We start from the raw sequence: 15487 nt of genomic DNA, 5'->3' as shown, positions 1-15487 counted from the left end.
CCTTTGCAACGGACGCCGGGTTGTTGGGTTGAGGAGCTACCTTCAGTGTTATGGAGCATCAATACCACACCCAACAGATTGACAGGATACACACCGTTCTTCATGGTTTATGGAGCGAAAGTGGTTCTTCATAGTGACATCCGTCATGACTCACCTCGTGTAGCGGCGTATGTAGAAGCTGACAACGAGAAGGCACGGCAGGAAGCTCTTGACCTGTTAGATGAGGAGCGTGACATGGCGGCAGCCCGTTCGGCGATTTATCAGCAAGATCTGCGTCGTTATCACAGCCGCCAGGTTAGAACCAGAACCTTTCAAGAAGGAGATTTGGTGCATCGACTCATCCAGGATCAGACGGATATGCACAAGCTATCCCCCCCTTGGGAAGGACATTTTGTAGTCAGCAAGAATCTGCACAACGGGTCATACTACCTAATCGATGTTCGAGAGCGCAAAGACTCACGTAAATCGGAGGAGGAGACCAACCGGCCATGGAATATTGCTCATCTTCGGCCCTACTATACTTGAGCTACAGGCTCTGCTTATGTACATATTATGACATTGTATATATTATGATCAATATAATAAACCGGAACCTCAGCTAAAGCGGGGTATCTGTTGTTTTCTTACATCATGTGTGGTTACATGGAGCTTACAAAGCGGCGTCCGGTTTACCACTTGATTTAGCTTCTCAAAGCTTGATATTAGATCACTTGGGGGCTTGGTCGTATCCGAACCATAGCTACACCTCTTGATCGGCGCAATGCCACAGCATCACTTGGGGGCTTGGTCGTATCCGAACCATAGGTACACCTCTTGATCGGCGCAATGCCACAGCATCACTTGGGGGCTTGGTCGTATCCGAACCATAGCTACACCTCTTGATCGGCACAATGCCACAACATCACTTGGGGGCTTGGTCGAACCCGAACCATAGCTACACCTCTTGATCGGCGTAATGCCACAACATCACTTGGGGGCTTGGTCGAACCCGAACCATAGCTACACCTCTTGCTCGGCGTAATGCCACAGCATCACTTGGGGGCTTGGTCGAACCCGAACCATAGCTACACCTCTTGATCGAATTTGGGGCCTGGCAGCCCGTGAAAAGCCTCGACTACCACGGTTTTTATTTGCCTTTTGCTGAGTTTTCTTTGTTTTCAGAAGATTTGTGACGTTTTTAAACCGGTGTTTATCAACCCGGTTAGGCTGTCAACTACAAGTTGTCAGTACATGATCAAGTCATAAACCGGAGACTATCAGCCCGGTCTGGTTTTGACTCATAGTCACCAGTATGGAATAAACCGGTGTTTATCACAACCCGGAACGGTTTTATTGTAAACCGGCATCATATAACAGGAGTTACTTTTACTCCGAATTAGGGTTATTACCCTCATTACAAGGTTGGTCACCAACACTATGCCTAAAGGTCACAGGTATCATATATTTCCATATTTGGTTATCTTTTTTACAACCTTGGTTATAAACCCTGGTCATATATATATTTGGGTATCATGACCCGCCCGGTGGTAAACCGCCAGGGCGCTTTAAGCTTCTTATCTGCAGGAACAGCTTGAATAAATAGCTATGGATGATGAACATCATATCTTAAGCATGGCGGATTAACATGCATCAGTTGCAGATAAATATGCACGAAGGCATAGCAGTCCAAGTGTTTTAACTAGCCTATTACAAGGCGTTTCAGTGCCAAAGGGATAATTGTTTTTAATAAGCATTGCAGCGTGGAAGATTAAACCGGCCCCCGGATTATGATCGCTGAACAGCTTGACCTGACAGCTGCGGATCATCTTGCACCGGTTCATCTTCTTCGTCTCTACCCAGCGGCTGGAAGTCAACAGTTGTCCAGTCAATCCCAGTTAAAGCTTGGAACACAGCTTGGTCGCTTATAAGGGTGGACAGTTCAATGTCAGGGGCATAAGTGTGCTTACGGATTGGAGGGATCAGGTATTGAGTCTCAGGAGTTGGTGCAGCAACCCGCTTGTTATTGGTATCATAGCTCGCCTGGTAAAATGAAAGATCAGCCTCTTCAGCAAGTTACAAGCCAGTGGATGTACTTCTCGGTTTATGGCACGGAGATCTTTAGTGCCAAACTCTGATCTGTCTTCTTTTAAGCTTGGGTAGCCTTTAGCCACGTCCGTCGGATCAAGATTAGGCACCCATGCTTTTGCCCGGGTTAGTGCGGTCAGAGCGCCAGCCCTTGCAGCAGACCTCTTCAACTCTTCTATCCGGGCAGGCAGCATAGATAGCCTGTCTAAGGTATCCTTGATCAACATCGGGGGCGGCTTATTGTGAGAAGCGGTGCAGATAATTCGTTGTGTGCTGGTATACAGTTGTTCTATCAGTGTGTAGGCAGCCTTCAGCTACTTCTGAACATCAGAGCCTAGATGACTAATGTGAGTTCCTGCATCATTGCAAACATCAGTAAACCGGTAACGCATGGGAAGATATGTTCAAAGTATAAAGCACGGATGCTTACCGAACACAGCAGCAGTCATGGCATGTATCTGCCGCTTTACACCAGTCAGCTCGTCCACCACCGGTTTGAGAGCTGCTTCTGCGTCTTCAGCTCTTTTCCGCAAAGCGGATTTCTCTGTGTTCCAATCCGCCCGCTCCTTGGCGAAGCTCTCCTTTAGCTTTTCCATAGCGGCTATGGCGCTCGTCAGCTCATCTTTTGCTTTGGAAGTTTCGGCCTGTTGGGACTTGATATTCTCTTGCAGATCAGCGGTTTGGCTTTCCTTCTTGCTCAGTTCAGCCTATAAAGAGACAGATACATAATGAGTTGACAGTACACATTTGGAGTACCAAGCACATAACAAGTTATGCCCTTGATACTTGGGGGCTAATGCATATTTGCTCCTTATCAGAAATTTCTACAAGTCCCAAGCACAATACAAGTATTAATCTTGGCACTTGGGGGCTAATGTGTGTTTGCTCAAAAAACTGTTGGTATGGGAATTCCTATACAGTCCCGGTTCATCTTTATAAAATTAAACCGGCCCTTGGGAGCTATACCGGTGAAAGAGCAGTACGGTAAATTTTAAGGAACCGGTTCATCATAAAGAAGTAACCCGGTCCCTGGAGGCTAATTATGCAAAATTAAGTTATGACAAAAGTCCCGGTTTAGATTGGTATCCTAAACCGTCACTTGGGGGCTACTAGGAGTTGATAAGCTGTAATTGGACAAAAGAGGAAAATAGTAGTTACCTCATATTGCTCCTTCATCAAGTTTACCAAGCTAGCTTCATAGTCACGGCTGGTATACAGACGGTTCAAGAAGCCAGAGTGAATTTCTTGAGCATTGAGATGGGCGTAGCTTGATAAATCGGCATTCCATTTGCCTTTGCCGATTGCAGAGAGCTCGTCCTTGGCAGTATGCTTTGACAAAGCGACAGGATTGCCAGGAGTGGTGTGGCCAGTGCCAGTAATCATAATGTCATCGTCTTGGTCATCAGTAGCCTTCACTAGAGTTGGCGGTTTGTCGGTGTCCTTAACTGGACTGACCGGTTTGTCATCAATTCGGACAGGGCTGTTTGGCTGGTCTGCATGGCTTGTATTGTCAACTTGCACTTGTTCGGCAAGGAAATCATGGTCTTGAGACGGAGGATCGTTAAGCATGTCATCAGCGCCGGTTTCTTCAACATCTGGCTTTTTTCCGGTTCAACAGCTACATTATCATCGGCCGGTTTGCTTAACCGAGCCTTCTTGCTGGGTCTCGTTTTGGCGCTGAGAAAAGATAGACATGAGGGTCAGTACAGTATGTAAAGATAACACATCAAGAATAAAGACACGTGCATAAGCTCACCCAGGAACTGTCTTGAGGGGTGGAAGCTGTGTGGCCGATGACTCGCCAGAAGATGAGTGAGAAGTACCCTGATAATTTGAATCAGACGGGTTAAGAGGCTGGCGGAAACAACCTGCTTTGGGGTATGAAGTATCAATAGGATAAGAGACCTCTGATCGGTGTTCCCGAACCGGACTGTTCGGTAAACCAGCAGAGGTAACTACCTGGCCATTGTGCCGGATTGTACGGCGAGCCTCGTGCTGCTGCGTCTTCGAAAGAAAGTTTGGGTCCAAATAAGCACGAGGGTGAGAAGATTTTACTTTCCGGTTTGCTTGATGGATTTTGGATGTTGGCAGAGGATCTGAATCGGAGGAAAAATGGTTACCTCTATGTTCTCAGCATGACTGCCTTCAGCGTCGTCCTGATAATAATCATTGTCAATGAGATGTACGAAAAATGAACCAAGAGAGTCAAGTTCTACCTCTGGTTCCGGATTACCCACATCGTCATCAGCTGGTAGATCGGAGGATGCAGTGGTCCTTCTCTTGGCAGGTTTCTTAACAACCTTGGTCTTTGGACGAACTGGCTTGACCGGTTTGTCTTGCGGCTTCGCCGGTTTGTCTTTTGATGGTTTTTTGTTCCAGAACGGATCATCACCCTATCAGAAAATAATCACACTTTCAGAGAATATTAGGACAGAAGCAAATTCAGATACAAAAGATTATATTCTTCTTACATCTGGTGGTTTGTTGAAGGTGCAGAAAGGGAGTAGTCCTGTTTGGGCACAGACGGCCTCCGGTTCGTTCAGTATTTTCTTTACAGCCTAAGTGACTTCTTCGTCTGTAAGTTGAATGTCAATGTGCCGCTGAGCATCCTTCAAACTCCCCGTGTACTCACACATCAAACCGGAGCGCCGGCTTAAGTGTAGAATACTTCAACTTATCTAGCAATGAGCAAGATCAACTCCTGTCAAACCGTTCGCCATGAAGGCTCTAAGCTTTGATAATTGGGGAGCATAGTTGGCCCTTTCTCTTGCCGTCAACCTTTGAGGAAATGGATGTGTGTTGCTAAGGCGTTCAGGGCGGTAACCCGGCAGGGGGTTTTCGTCAGGTGGAGATGTATCCATGGAGTAAAACCAAGTCTAGTTCCACTCTTTGGGGTGACTGTGGAGTTCGGGATGAGGGAAGATGACTTCCTTCCTTTTCTGAACCGCCATTCCGCCCAATTTTGTATTGGGTCCATCTGAGAACTCTGTGCGAAGGTTTAAGTGAAAGAAATCCCTAAACAGTTCGACTGAAGGTTCCTCTTGCAGATAAACCTCACAAAAGACTTGGAAGTGGCAGATGTTGGTTACAGAATTGGGACCGATGTCTTGAGGGCGCAGTTGAAAACTACCCTGTACATCCCAGAAATTTTTTGAACCGGGAGGGCTAAAACCTCGTCCGAGATGATCAGCGAACACGGCTACCTCTCCATCCTTGGGTGTAGGAGGATTTTCCGGACCAGGGACCCTCCAGTGGATAACAACTTTCTTGGCTAAAGCACCCGTTTTTACAAGATTGTTTAACTGTTCCTCGGTTACTCGAGAAGGAGCCCAATTGCATTCATAAACTTGCTTGGCCATGGCAATGAAGGATCTGAAACATGATTATTACCGGTTTAAGATTTACAGTGGACAACTATACAGCGGTATAAGGATACAGGCATATTGATAAACCGGATTTGGTTATTCGTAAACCGGAGTCTGACAATGGAAACGGCATAATGCATTGACGGTTCAACAGGGGACGAATGGTATCTACCGGGTCATCATTTTTTCTGTCATGTTAAACCGCCCAATCTGGTATTCAAAGTGTGTAAGTGAAGGAAGAAACAAGTTTCACATCTTGCTATGGTAATTTCAGATCTACTGCGCGTTGGAAAAATAAAATATATTCTGACCTAATTTCCAGCGTACTAAAAGTTCGCCAAGTTGAGATGACTTGGATATCAAAAAGGTGTTAAAACTACTACCGCGCGAGATCTATGTGGTTTTTGGATCTAATTCATGGATATAAATAAGGAAAAATAAGGGCGGCGACGAACACTGATGAACGACAGAAACCCTAAGTGCAGATCTAGGGTAAGAGAAAGGGGAGACTTACGGAGGCTGTTGAGGAGCGGCGGCGCGCGGAGGAGCTCTGGTACGTTCAGGTCAATGCAGCGGCCAAGGTTGGTGCAGCAGTCGAAGGTTGACGGCGGCGGCCGAGGTCGAAGGTTCGGGCGTCGCGAGGATGACGATGACGCGAAGAGGCACGAGGGGGAAAATGGAAAGACCCCGTGGCCCTATTTATAACGGAGATAAACGACAAGCACGAAAATCGAGGAGCCGAATTTTTGGATATGAGGCGGAGCTGTCGCCTCGATTGTCGGAGGCTCATTAATGAAGGTGAGTTATACGCAGTTTAAAATAGCAGGTGACGTCACGGCGGTTTACTATGGTCCTAGAAGATGATGTCACAACGGTTTACAAGATTATGTGAAGATGTTGAAGAAGAGATTTTCTTAAGTATTGAGGATTGACATGAACCAGTTCAAATCAATCTGGGGCCTAATGTTGGGGATATTACCACTGGGCCTAAACCGGCTAGGAGAGGCCGGGTTAACCCCATGAGTAGTTCATCTGTATCAGAAGTCCATGAAGACAGACGGTGACGCTTCAAGTAGGCCCAGGGCCCAAAGCCAGTTTAAGGCCTGTAGACATAAACCGGCTTGATATATAAACTTGTGTTGTAATATAGAAGTAGCAGAGACCGAGCCGGACACGATTATGAGCCGGCCTCGGGATTCTGTAAACCGGCGGGCGTCAACCCATCTATATAAGGGGACGACCCGGTGGCGGTACAAGGACAACAGACAACAACTCGAGACTCAGGCAAAGCGTATTCGCTGCCTGGTCATCAAAACCCCATCAATTCCATCACAACTAGACGTAGGCTTTTACCTTCATCGTAAGGGGCCGAACTAGTATAAAACTCTCTTGCGTCCCTTGTCCGGTTTAACCCCTTTAAGCTAACCCGTAGCGATGGCTCCACGACTAAGTCCTTGCTCTAGGACATCTGCCGTGACAAATCCACGACAAGATACCATGTATCTCAATTCCTATGAGGAGGGATTAGAAAAGAGATGTAATTTGGTTCATATCATAGGAACTTTTCTATTGAATATACGGTAATGTTTATTTTCCTTTGAAATTATGGGAGTATAGGAATCCATTCATATGAACCAAGTGGCTCTAAAGCTATAGAAATGATATCATGTTTATTTCCTTTGAAATGTGGAGTATATGAATCTATTCCTATGAACCAATTGGCTCTAAAGGAAAAAATCCTATAAAAATCATATCATATAGAGTTCCTATGATATTCCTCCACACCAAAGGATGGTTGAAATTGCTGCAGGTGATACGATGGTCTTTCTTTGTAGACTCCTCCCCCATCTTTATAGTTACCTCTCGAAGATGAATGAAATGATATATACAGGGTATTCTACATGTGCAATTTGGTACACGAAAACTCGGTAAAAGTTTGCGAGGTTCGAATTTTCAATAAAGCTATATTCACTGCATTTTGAAACGGAGGGAGCATACGGCAGTTGATAACACTCACGTGGAAGATTTGTGTGTAGGAGGAGTGGCTGTTCTGTTAAATGACATGGTAAAACTGACACTGTCGGATGCCGATCTAACGGTTCTTACGGTGTTCGTCAGGAAAAGGCTTGTGGCGAACATTTGTCGGATAATGATTTACGGACACATGCATTGCATTGATACGTGCCCCCCTCTCTCTCACGCACACGCACCCTCCCGAGTCCTCTCGCACCCACCGTCTATCTGCAGGTAGACGTCACACACATATGTGCTCTTCACACCCTACCCTTAGAACTTCTACAAAACAAAAGACATCGCGCACATTTTGTTTTAGCTCACACGTCACACACTTATACTATTACAGTTGTGGCAAACGTTCTTTGGGCATAGTATATTGTACTCTCACGAAGAGAAACGGTGCACGCACGCACTAGTTCTCTCACACCCACTCATGGGTACACGTTGGAGCGCATTTTTTTGAAGCTAGTACAACAAAATCACTCCACTATATATATAAGCAGGAGCCTTAGCGCTTGCTTTACTAGGGTTCCTCTCGTTCACTTTCTCATGCTCTCCAGATCTAAGCAAGACATAGGTGGCCACACTCTCTCTCAGCTCACGGCTGGTCACAAATCCGGCCAGATAACCTCGACTGAGGCAGGGGTGTAGGTGCATCGTTCACGCTGTCGTCGGCGGCGAGGGAGGAGACCAACGGCTGCCCGCGCGTCCCGATTGGCGGCCGTGCCGTTCTCTCCGGGAGAGCGCTGGCTCCGGAGGGCCTCCGACCCCTTCTTCCTCCCTGCGGTATTGTCGCCAAGATGCGGCTTCCCGACACCATCTTTGCCACATGCCGACGACCCTCAGGTATATATTCCTTTGAAACTTGCCTTGCTCTACTGCCCCAACTCCCCACTTGGCTTCGCGTGGATCTTTTTCTACTTCCGTCCGCTATTCCAAAGCCACCTAGACTTTTACTATTATTAGAGGTAAAGCTAGTTCAGACTGTCGACTCTAAGAGTTGGTTCAAACAGGGAAGAAAGTGGGAAAGCTGTAGCATGAATCTAGGACTTGGTTCTAAGAGGAAACGGGGGAAAGTAGTAGATACTGGCTACCCAATCGGTCTCTTGGTTGAAAAGACGAAGAAAGCATGGTGGATGGCGAAGGGTTTGGGGACAACTCAAATGAGAATGAGCAGGTCTTGATTTCCTGTGCTCACATAGGAAAATGTCGCCGAGGAGATAAAAAATGGGACAAATGCAGACATGCTGCCTGAGTGTTTGCCGCTCTCGGCAACCACATCTGCCTCACCACTTTATGCCCCTGCTATCCCTACGCCCATATCGCTACCGTTAATGTAAAATCGCATGAAGCATTAAGCAATGCCACCTAATGACACTATTAGTAATGGTCTAGTGCCGTCGATAAATTGAAGCAATGCCACCACCATTTTATGAAGTGCTTCTGTCTTGCTTTATTTCCCATGAATTGTGTTTTTGTAGTTACACTTAAATCTCACACCGCTAACATTGCTTCATCCCAGTGGAACTGCACAAATTTGATTGCACATTTACTGACCATGTGCTACTCTCCTGACAGTAATACTAATGCTATTGTTCTGCATGTTAATCTAGTGGCAGTGTTGATGTGATGTGATGCTACTTACTTAAGGACACTTTCATACTGTCAATCTAGTGCCAATTATAACACAATAAATGCTGCTGTTAATCATACGCCACTGCAAATATCTGTCACTGTTTAAATAACCGTATTTCGTATTTGTGCAAACAGAGATGTCTGTCTCCATATCGTTTCGGGATGTCTGTCTCCGTATCGTTTCTATCCGCGCAATCAAAAGCACACACCTCAGTTTTAGTAGAACTGCGCAAAATGAGATGGCTATCCCTCGTTGTCGTGGTCTAACCACCCGTCTTCCAGGTATTCCTACATTGGTAGTTACTAGGTAGAATGACCAACACAATATAAAAGAAGTTGATTCGTACGTTTTACTTCCTGATTGCAGTGTAGGGACGAGCGAAAACAACTGCATCCTAGTCCTGATGCACTTTCTACCAGTTCATCCATGGATCGAGGACTAGCTGGCACGGCTGCACGGCGGTTTTTTGGACAGGTGCACGGACAAGAGGCATTGTGGTCTGCTTATTTCTGCAAATAGCGGTGCTTAAATTTAGTGGAATGCACAAGAATTTCAGCTGGTCAGTACACTACATGGTTCAGTTCAGCATTCTAGCTGAGAACACAATTATAATTGGTTATTCTGGAATGAGAGAACCTAACCCTGGATGGTGGCAACAAGAAAAAACAAGAGTGAACTCTAGGAAATTTAAGCCTGCCGGGTGGCCCTTTGTTCAGTGAAGCATTGCTTGTTTTTTCCTGATTTGTAAACCTTCTCACAACTTTGTCTTTTGCTATGAACTAGTATATGTTTGTTATGTTCTATGAATCATTGAGATGTATAAAATTGCTTAACTTATGCTTTTCAAGTTTTTTATGAAGCCGAGTTTAATGTGAGTGTTCCACATGAACGCTGGACTAGCGTGTGAACGTTTGAAATTTACATTGTGGCCTCAGTTAACTGCATGAACCACTGTAACAAGATACATAGTTGCTGATATGTCAGACAACAAATTGTTGATTGTTAGCTGGTTGGTAGCCTAGTGTTGAAGCGAGTTGAGCCAATGTGTCGTGTTTTGCACAACTGCTTACAAGTGGGGTAGCACCAACAGTGTCTATAAGTATTTATGTATACGTCGGGGCACAGTTCTCGAACGAGTACTCTATTTCATCAGAACACACACTGCTCGTATGATAAAACTAGTGAGGACGCATCTGTTTCGGCAACAATTACGATGATTCACGGGCACACAAAAGTAGCAGTTGTTCCCATAGACGGATTCAAACAGAGTACTAGCCCCAGAGGGCTCGATAACAGGCAAGGTTCGGATAATTAGACACAATCCAAACTACTATTAAACACTAGCTGGGGCAACTATTTCATGCCTCGATCTAATTTGGGCTGGACATAAGACGGACCTTGCCATGAACATCATCGAGGACGTCCAGCAGCAGCTCAATCCTATGAACCTTCATGAAGACAACCTTGTGGCCTTGCCACTCATAAACTTGTTTGTGGAGGCATGCCACGTCACCTTCCTGCGTAAGCTTGACAAGAACAGTATGGCTCACAAATGAAGGAGTAGCTTTGAACTTCTTGTGCTTCAGTACACCCTGGACAACACGCCTGACAACAGTGAGGCTAGAATACAACTCTTCATTGGTATAAGCGCAAATGGCTTCCAAGATCCAACAGCCTAAAAACTCTGTTTTCCCAGTGCGTATATTCAGGTCATCCGCCTCATAGCGAGTGACATGTACAACCACACAATCCTTGTCTGCATCAAGGCTCTAATTGAAACAGAAACAAATTCTGAATTACTTTCCAGTATAAGAAACACAAGTTATTTAAACCACTTTGTATAGCATGGCATCAAAGCTAATAAAATTTTGCATTATTCATCACCACATACTTACATGAAAAACCACAATCGAGATTGGCAAAGAAGAAAATCACCTTGGGTAGCTCAGCGGGGGGGGGGGGGGGGACACATCCTCGAAGGGGGAAAACTGCTCCTGCAGTGCCACGGGGGCTGTAACCTCAAACGGGGCATTGACCATCTCAGTAGTGGCAGTGAGCGTGTCTGGGGTCGGCTCGGTGGCTGCCTCCATCTTCTTGGAGCTCTCTGTCTCGTGGGGATCAACCTCCCGCGTCTGCTCCAATATCGGCAGATCTTTGCCTCGTTCTCCTAGGTCCATCATGAAACTGACGAATACTAGGAGACCACTGAAAGGAAAACACAATCTCATTGACAATGAAACAAAAAAAAGAGTGAGGATCGGTTACTGCTTTGCAAAAGTTCTTTTTTTCTCTGAACAAAAATATACCAACATCACGGATCCTCTTACCTTCCCTTTGTTGGAGAGAAGAACAGTGGCAGATGCGAGTGTTGCCTTTCTTGAAGACGGTGAGGGAGAAGGGGATTCAGCGAAGAGTGAAATGATGGTTGCTTCGTCCGTCAAACTTAGACTGCAGGGAGGTGGGGTTTTGTGATACGACAGCTCGTTATTGCCGCGCTACGACCGGGGTGACTCTCCGCCTGCATACTGCCTTCTAATTTGGTGGATGGCATTTGGGCCCGCGCGTTGCATGGACCGCATGTCGGTGAACGAAAGTATAACGGCATTCAGTAAAGGGAGACATTTCGATGACCTAGGAGGAGCCAGAAGCGTTATTGTATCCACTGTATTAGTAGTAATTGTTTTTCTTGGTAGCTGTAGAGTGTCTCCACTATACTAGTAGTAATTGTTTCTCTGGGCCCAAGACAAAACAGCCCATCCACCCTAGTAAATAGTAAAATCAATTCAAAAGTCCATATAGTTACTGAATGAGAGGCGCTACCCACACCCAGCACACTGCCCCCCAAAAAAACCTGGGTGTTCTTCTTCCTCCTCACTCCCACCCACCTCACGTCAGCTCGCTCCACTCGTACCCCCAAATTCCTCACCTCACTCCTACAGAAAACCCCAGCTCCCCTTCTTCCTCACTACTACAGAAAAACCCCAGCTTCCATTCTTCTTCACTCGCACTACAACTAGGCTCGTCATTCGTTACTCTGCTCAAATCCGTGAGCGCGACGCGACGCCCTCGAGGAAAATGGAGTCGGCTGACCCCAGCGCCAAGAAGATGAGGCTCCCGCCAGCGGCGACGCCTGTTGTAGAGCCCGCACCCGGCAGCGCGGGGAGAAGCGGCGACCCCGCCCCCACCGGATCCAAGGAACCCGTAGAATCTCGGGTGGACCGCATCAGCGATCTCCCGGACGCCGTCCTTGGGGAGATCATCTCGCTTCTCCCCACCAAGGATTGCTGCCGCACCCAAGTCCTCTCAATTCGGTGGCGCCCTCTATAGAGCGTCGTGCCCCTTAATCTCGACTGTCGTCAGCTATCTCTCTTCAATGATTTTGAAATCCCCAGAGCCATCATCTCCTCCCACCAGGGCTCCGTCCAAAGCCTCTGCATCACGTCATGCTACCTGAGCAAGCATACCATGCCCTGCACGGTGGACACTTGGCTGAAATCCCCTGAAATCACAGGACTACAGCTGCTTGAGTTCTACTATTCCCCTGGAAATCACCTACCAGATACCGAACACCATCTACTTGTGCCCTCAGCACCGATGTCACTCTCGCGGTTTTCCTCCTCTCTCCACACCGCCACCTTTGCGCTGTGCGACCTACCAGACAACCTGGTACTAAACCTTCGACTCCCATTTCTCAAGAAACTTTCACTTGTGCGGGTTCGTATATCAGAGGCCTCATTGCACCGCATCATCCACTCCAGTTGCCCTGCCCTGGAGTGCTTGGTGCTTGTTTTCATAGTTAGAATCGGTTGTCTCCAAATAAAGTCGCCTAACCTTGTAAGAATTGGAATTTGTTTTGATGGAAGGCAGCTCATCATCCAAGATGCCCCTTCACTTCAAAGGTTGATCCTTGATTCTAGTTATTCACCGTTGCAAATAACCGTCCTCTCTGCGCCTAAACTGGAGACCTTGGGTGTAATACATGATCTCTATGCTCATTTCAATATGGTGTTTGGCTCCACAGTTCTTCAGGTACTTTACATTATCATCTACATTTGTAACCATAAGCTGCATTTTAAATTTTTGCGCATAAGTTATATGTCATCTTGGAGTACACATTTTGTACTAACATTATGTTCTATGCTCAATGAAGAGTTTCTCCATGGATGGCCTATCAATGGTGCTGGATTCTGTGAAGATCTTATATATCCAAATGAATAGTTTTGATCTGAACAAGATTATTGACTTGCTGCAATGCTTTCCATGTCTGGAGAAGTTGTATATAAAGGTGCTAATTTCACGCACATTGGAAGCCCGCATATAGTGTACTAGAATTAACCGTTCAGGTGTTGCTCTTTCGACACTCTTTTTTTAGACCTTAATTGTTTTCAATCTTCATGTCTATTTAGGCAACAGGACGGGGTAAGAAAGTTATAACCAATCGGTGGATTCGTAAGCATCGGGATTTTCTCACTTCTCATGAGATTCGATTGAAGACAATAACTCTAGAACGATATGTAGCCAACCGTGCAAACACTAGATTTGTCACATTCTTCCTGCTGAATGCGAGGTTACTATTGTCCATCAGGCTTAAGTTTATCAGCAGCATGGTTTTGACGGATGGGTATGTGGAAGAGCAAAAAAAAGGAGTTTTAGGTGGGCAAAAGAGCTTCTGAACATGTCGGGCTTCTATTTACAACATATAGTGGTCATAATCCAGTAAATTGTACGACCCAGGATGTTCATTCTATGGACCTGACCGATCCATTTGACTATGACTGCTGAAAACAGTGCCGGAGTTAGATGTTGTCGCTCTTTTCAACCTGGGTTTTTTTTGTAAACCTGATGAACAATTAACCCTCGTGCTTTTCTACAGTTTGTAAGCTGGAGTTAGATGTCCTTGCCCTTTCCAACTTGGCTGTGACTGTCATATTTTCTTTGAAGCAAGGCAAATGGCTTGCCAGTCGTTTAATTTAGAGTGAAATATTGTAGCAACTAACAAATCCCAACCAAGGGAAATAACATCACTTTAGCTGGCTGCTTGAGCTCACCGTGCATTACAGAAGCCAAGTGATTAGCCCCCACCATCACCCACAAACTTATTTCGAACTAGCACATCAAATGGGCTGTAAATTTTCATAGGAAAGGCTGCATGACCGTGACAGATTTGGATTATGACATTTGGGACCCGCGAGGCAATAGCCTATCCAAGGTGGTGTCGACTTACTAGTCAGTCAACAAGCGATTCTGCCTACCAGCCGTTGGATTGACATCCAACATCTGTCATGTATCTTCTATCTCTTGTCTTCTTCCTCCAGCCACCCAAACCTAACCACCCTGTCGGCTCCGCCTGCTCCCGCCTCCCATGGCTGGCTGCACCTCCGCCGCCCTACCGTACGTACCCTCCAACATTGGCCAGTCCCTCCCTCTATTCCCCCACACGTCCTGTTATTCTCCGGAGACGTCAGCCCCAACACACACCCGCACCCGAACCAGTCAACCCTCGTACTCCCCTCCGCCTGCGACTGGACCGGGGCATCTTCCACGGCTCCTGTTCGTTCCGTCTGAGGCCTCGCTGTCGTCCTCCGCCTTGCGGCCTTGGTTCGCTCGCTGTGCGCAGTGCACCGCCCTCTTGCGTTGTCAACATCGTCAACAACCGAGAGGAACAAGGAGATGACTGTATGTGGAGAGGATGACAGTAGGGACCCACGAGCGTCATGGCAGTACGCAAGCAAGTGCCTCTATATTACAAGCACAAAATATGGTTCCTCCTAATGGTTGGACATCTGGGGCTCACGCCATTGTCAACATAGTCAATAAACGAGAGAATTACACTACGAGCGGCTGACACCAGGGACCCAGCAGGTCGCGTAGTTTTTTTGAGGAACAAGCAGTTGTTATTTATACTAGTTTTAGCGACGGATCAGGGTAACAACGGGGCTGTGCGGGGGCTGTGGCCAGTCTAGCCAGGGATTTATTTATGTTTACCACATCATGAGCCCAGTTGTGTTTTTTTCATGCTGAAAATGGCTAGCCCAGTTCTATTTTTTTAAGAAATACCCAAACGAGGCCCTGCTGGGCTGCAAATCTTTCAAGACGAGGAGAGTTTCATTCGGTTTGCCCAGAAATGGGTTGTACATTTTTAAAACACATCAAACCGGGAATTAGTTTCATTTTTTTTATTACAAGATTTTAAATTCCATTGATTTTTATGCGTGGACAATTATTTGGATTTTATATTTATATAAATTATTTTTCAAAATAGTTTGAATGTGAATCGATATTTTGGGATTAAAAACAGTTGACCGCACTGAAATATGCAAAAATTCATATACTTTTTAACCGTGGCCACAATATGGGGTGTAATGCTAACAAAAAGAAGAAGGGCTCCAAAAAAATTCTTCAGAAT

Source organism: Aegilops tauschii, chromosome 3 (assembly GCF_002575655.3).
Source record: "Aegilops tauschii subsp. strangulata cultivar AL8/78 chromosome 3, Aet v6.0, whole genome shotgun sequence".
NCBI classification, from domain to species: Eukaryota; Viridiplantae; Streptophyta; class Magnoliopsida; order Poales; family Poaceae; genus Aegilops; species Aegilops tauschii.
The sequence above is the reverse complement of the archived record's forward strand: the minus strand, read 5'-3'. Positions refer to the sequence as shown.